This window comes from Diuraphis noxia, unplaced genomic scaffold (genome assembly GCF_037042655.1).
Source record: "Diuraphis noxia isolate RWA-SAM2 unplaced genomic scaffold, SU_Dnox_SAM2 contig0002, whole genome shotgun sequence".
Taxonomy (NCBI): domain Eukaryota; kingdom Metazoa; phylum Arthropoda; class Insecta; order Hemiptera; family Aphididae; genus Diuraphis; species Diuraphis noxia.
The window spans coordinates 61,094,417-61,101,061 of NW_028301712.1; positions in this window are offsets into that span (position 1 = coordinate 61,094,417).

The following is a 6,645-nucleotide window of genomic DNA, read 5'->3' on the forward strand; positions in this document are numbered from 1 at the left end:
TATGAGTTATGTATCACTGATGTACTTATATGCACTTTTAATTTTTAGATTTAGAAGCTTCAACAAGTTATGAAGATATACAAGGAACGAAATTACAATTGATACAACAGAATTACGTGAAATCCAATTATTGTAAATTAAAAAATATTGTAAAAACTTTAACAGTCGACAGCAAAATATAGAAGTTGAGAGGAGCAATTGTTTTCATAGTGGACAATGAGGTGGACTTCGTACAGCCAACGGGCATTATACGGCCTGCACCCTTATCCAATGAAAAGTGGGAACATAATGACTACATTAAAAATAAAGTAGGTACAACATATTAAGGACTCATATGAAAATGATATTGAATTCATAATTTTTACTAGGTGAAGTAAATAAAAGTGTAAGTAGGTATAAGCCAAAATATATAAAATTAATAAAAATTATTAAAAACAATTTGAAAAACTATAAAATTTTAAATGTTACAGATTTTTCTTCAAACCATAAAATACCAATAACAAAAGTCATAGAATAAATAATCAATAGATTTCTTAAAATTATTTAATGCTACATGATTTTTTATTAGTTATTTATTTCATACTAACTTTTTTTATTTGTACTGATTATCACTAAGGTAAAGAAATTTAGTGCATTTTTTAAGCGACCTTTTTTTTATTAACATTTTAATTTAATATTGAGCATTTTTATTTGTACTCTGATTATTATTAATATCCTTAAAGTTATATGAATTGATACAAATTATGGTACAATTAATGGTGCAGAAAAAATGTAAAAAAGTTGATTTGGTGCGATGACGGGTGACGGGGAGAAGTTTTCCTGGCACCCGTAGAGGAAAATTGGTTTTTCTCAGTGAAATTGTATGGTACAAATTCTGAAATGATTGGTATAAATTAGTACAACTGATGGAGCAAAAAAAAAAAAACGTTGATTTTTTGATATTGTGGTGCCAGGGAAACCTACCTAGCTGAACGGACGTTACTCGACAATGGTTACAAATGTTACAATATTTGTAGAAAACTTTCTTTTTGTTTTTCGAAACTTATTAAGCAAACGTATTTTCTTTTTATTATATTATTTATCTTTAATGTTATGCATAGTGTATGTATGCATTTACTGCAATTACATAAACACAACCATAAATGTCTACATAATGATTTCATTTAAAGTACTAAGAAAATAATTGATTCATACGTATACCTTGCAGTTATAATATAAAATATAATAACTACATAATAATATAATATGCAGTTGGCATAACTACATTTCGTGTTAATGAAGAATTGCATCGTTAAATGTTTTAGTGCTATTTGAGTTGTAATAATATTTGTTGGCCAATTTGTATACAAACTATACTGCAGGTCATAAAATAATTTGCGAGCCAAAGGTATAATACTCGATACTATACATATACTACGGAAGACTTAAAAATAACTTAATAAAGTCTAAAACATAAAAACAAGAAAAAATTTCCATTTACTGCTTTTTATATGGTTATAGATATTATTGGCTTAAGGATAGGACAGCAAAAAATCGTTTAATTTTAACGCGAGTTGCGTGTAGTCATTTTAAAGGACGTCACAATATAAAACTGAGAATGCTTGTTGTCCAGTACTATTATAGTCAATGGCGTATCCAAGATATATAAAGGGAGGAGGGCTTTCTCAAACTAGTCATAGAACTTCGGACTTTCGGAGGGCGTGGTTGGCGGCTATCAAATTTATATTATTTTACTAAAGATATTACGAACTGGAGAAGCCACTGCGTAAGAGTAGTTTTCAATTTTTTCGTCATTAATAGTATGTCACTGTAATGGGTTAAATTCGAATTCAATGATGGATCATTGCAAACGAAAAACGTGTGGCGGTCGAATATTCTAGAATGTCGGGCTTAATTAAATTTTAGCCGAAAACATCTTATTTATTATATTATTATAATATTATATCACAGGTACTCATATTGTTTTATCACTTATTACCTTGTAAGTCATTAACGCATGTTAACCTGAGAACGGTGTGTATATATAGGCTCCTAGTTTAAATACAACTTAAACATAGTCTAAATTATTGTTGAACATTTAATGTGTATAAATACAAAGAAAGTTTTTGTTTTTCCCAAATATTTGTAAACATTCTCGGAATTCCCGGAATTTTGCGTCCCAAAGTACCAACTTTGATTTGTTATCAGTAGCCACCTTTAAAATTGAAGACTGCAGAATCATATATGTATGTATACTGTCCTAAAGGTGACGTCATTATTACGTCAGACGCAAAAAAAGCTAGCATAATAATATTATCATTGTAATAACTAACAACAGTATAATAATTTCCATTTAAAATCAAAAACTAATAAGAAGTGGACAACTCTCAAACATTCCCTGACTACGCTACTAACTAACTCTCAGCTTAAAGTACACAAAACAAAAAAACTAAAAATTTACATAAAATTATTTGTTGAAAATTTGATGTAAAAAAAAAAATGTACTTAAAGAGAGATTAACTTGGCGTATTTCCATAATGTACCTACAGCTGTACTACGATTATAAAATAACATTTAATAATTACTTACTTATTGTATAGGTACGTAGTTTACATTTTTTTTTTTTATAATAAATTATATTTAGATTAAACCAAATTTATTATACCTTCATCGACTTATCCAGATCGAGTGACACTGCAGAGTGGATATACATAAATGTCAATTATTCATTTTCCATGTTATAACAATATGTATCATTAAACGTATTTATTATACAAGTCATTATTTATTATTAGTCCAACAGTCCAATTAAATTTATATTATATAGATTGTAAAAAATATATTATTTTAAATTATTTAAAAAAAGCTTGTCTGTTTTGAATAATAAAGATGTATCATACACTTACGCATCTGTTACATGTATGATATACTGAAGTATAGTATCTTCATTTAACAAACTGTGGTTTATTATAATATGTATATAATAGGAATACAAGTACAAAATATCGCACTGTTGCTTACTATGATTATTCCTGCAAATAGGTCAAGGTATTTTTTAAGTCATGCATATTAAATACTTGGAAATTCAGAAATATTATTTATTATTTTTAATTTTAAAAGAAAAATGACAAGCGTATGCATAGCGTAGTGCATGTATATACATACATATTACGTATACAAATGTGATATATATTGTTAGTATTAAATGTAACACGCGGTATATATAAATAGTACTTTGCAAAGGGCTGTCGACCTTTTTATCACAATAATTACTACTTTGTAGATTAGGTATAATATATATGTTTATTGTGTCGGTGAATAAAAAAAACTTATGTTAAGTTGACCGGGATTGTATTAAAGCGAACTTAAAAATACAAAAACAATATAAAGTCTGTTATGCATTTCACCATTTTGGTTAAATAATGTAATTTAAAGATACCCAACGCAGTTTTTTTTCACACGGGCTTTCCATTAAATTTTTCTTTTATTTCATTTTTTAGTTTCTATGATAGATTGTATAGATCGTTATGGCATCATAGATGTATAATGATTTTTTAAAACGAAATGTTTAATATTTTACTAATATATATATATATAATTAAATATAATTTATATTTCATATACGTCACACGATTTACACGAATAACTCAAATTGCAAATTGGTTTCGAATGTACCTCGTAATTAAGTGGTAACTTTAACAGATGTGTTTTTGAATTTGATGATTAATAATTGTAAAGGTATTAAATACAATGATTCAGAGTCAAAAAAGTGTTAGTATTTTTTTCTAAGGATAATTCATCTTATTATTATTAAATTACAGTGTATAAAATTATGTTTCTCGTGCAATTAATGAAATTTTAATTTCAAACTATTCTTTATTAGTATTTAATTATTTTTAAATTGGTGTTAAAGCAATTTATGAAGAACTTCGTAACGTATTTTCAAGCCTATAAGCTAATTGAACTTGAAAATTATATGAATTCTTAAAATTATTTCTTATTTTTGTAATTTTGGTGAGTTAGGTAATCAAAATTTTAACTTCAAACTAGCGCTCATAATATATTTTTAAACTGGTGTAACATCTGAGGAACCTTGTTACATTTTCAAGCTTTTTGACTAAACAAATAATTTTATGAACATAAATCGAAAAAAAGATAAAAATTTCAAACTTATATCAATAGATTAGATACAATAATATTTAAAATATTTTTAAAATTATATCATGACCAGAAAATGCTAATATGTATAAATATTTTATGTTTTTACGATTATTCATTATTTTAATTTTTCTGTTTAGTATATGAAGTGTTTTTAGACACATAAAACAAAACCACATCATAGAGGTAATATATTGTTCCCATATATATTAATTGCAACATTCGCTACCTTTAGAAACTTTAAAAAGAAACCAATACTGTTGTATGCATTTTAATTAGTAACAATTGTAGTCTCATTATAAAATATTTTCCCGACTCCTTAGTAGAAAATAAAAATTATACCACCCCATGATAAAAATTCACATTTGACATACTTTTCAGTTTCTACGACGTGACGGTATTCGTTTAATAGCATACTATTTTGAACACTTCCTTATATTTATATATACATACTAACCTACGTTTAATACACACAACACGTTTACGCGCCGACCGAAAGAGATCGTAAGCAAAACCACTGTGATATATATGTATATAATATAGCATAAGTACACGCACTCACAGTTCGTAAGTAGGCCAATGGGTGGTGTACCTATACCTATATAAGACTTGACCACGCGATAGAATACAATTTTCGGCGGGGTGTAATGCCCCAACGATGATTATAATACGCGCTGTATATTATAGTAACAGAGTCGGCGGCAGCGGTGGTGCGAATGCGTCACGGCCATATTATGGTCACGAATGGTGTATTTATCAATTTCATTCAAAATGCAATACCTACGCACGTTGGACCACGTTCGTTTATTTGTTGGGTTTTACACTTAATGAGAACACTAAACGAGAATAATCTGACACTCAAAGGTTACCTATCAATTTTTTTCTCGTATAAATACAGGGTTTGAAAGTTCAAATCAAAAAGAAGAATTAGATTTTAAACATTATTTATCTTTATTTAAAATATAAATTTTATATTTTTAAATTAATACGATTTCACTAGATAACCATAAGCCTAACCAAAATTTTGATACCAATAAAATTCTGATATGTTCAAATCATTATAGACGTGGGGTCTATAGGTTAGGTCTAAGTATCTTATAAACGTATTATTATGGATTACAATTTTATTTTATTGTCCTTGCATTGCTTAACAAACTCAAAACTTAATAACTTCTCATTAAAATATTTGAATTTATGTACAATATACATTAATATATTTAAAATAAAAATCATTTGCTTGGCAATCTTTAAAAAAGGAAGTTTTTGTTTAATAAAATAAGGTTGTATCGTACAGAAAATGCGATACATTTTAAATGGTTTAATAATATTTAAGTTTTTGAAAATATAATCTATTTTTATAAATCAGAAATGAATAAATAATGGATTATCAAATTATAAACGGAGGGAAGGAGAGGGGAATTATTCTGTAAATAGGAGTACCTATCATAAAATGTACATATGTCGAACGAAGAATGGCTTCAAATCTTCCTAAACACCTATCAGAGTCACTAGACCTTACTAGTTCATTGCCTTTAGCCACCTTCAAGTTTATCACAGAGTCAAAGCTGAAAAATAAAATATAAAAACGGTATAAATAATAAATTTGTTCATATTAATATTGTAAAAATAAAAAATTGTAACCTAATGGCCAATGTTGCCTAAGGTAAATTTTCATAAAATAAAATGTATATATACATATTATTAAACAATAAGATAGTATATTTATTATTTAACATATATATAAACATAAACAAAACAATATGTATATTATACTATTATATTATCTTATTGGTTATCATTATTTAGACCTTAGTTAATCCGAATACAATACACTTTTACTAAAAATATACCAAATTATATGTCATTATGTAATTTTATACTTTGTTATCTCGAAAAAATAATTTTTCAACCTTTACCTATTTTTTTAAGACTTATGTGGTGTTCTTCAAAATTTAGGTCATCAGTCTTTTTTTGACAATGAACGAATCATATCTCGTATCATCACGCTACGTTATAATTTGTATATTAAAGTACCAAAACCCGAGTTTAAATATATGTATTATATATTTATATATTTTGATTTTGAGTACGAATAATAAAAATACAAAATCCAAAATATTGCAGTTAATTTGTATGAATTAAAATAATAGTTATGATACCTACCTAATACAATATTATCAATGATAATTTGACGGTATCGTAAAAATTCATATAATTAAATGGTGAAATTTGTAAATTAAAACTGAATTGGACAATATTATATATATTATAAATGTATATTATTGCATACAATATGTAATAGATAAAATCCACACTTAACATGGGCATTAATTATTATTCATCACGTATTGTCTACAAGACTATATTGTACTTATCATTTATGTATTTGAATAGAAAGATATAAATATCGATTTATTTGAATAATTGTACTTTTATATTTGTGTACTTACTTATATCCTGTAATTATTTAAGTCTCAAACTACTTACATGTAGCTAACATGGTAACCT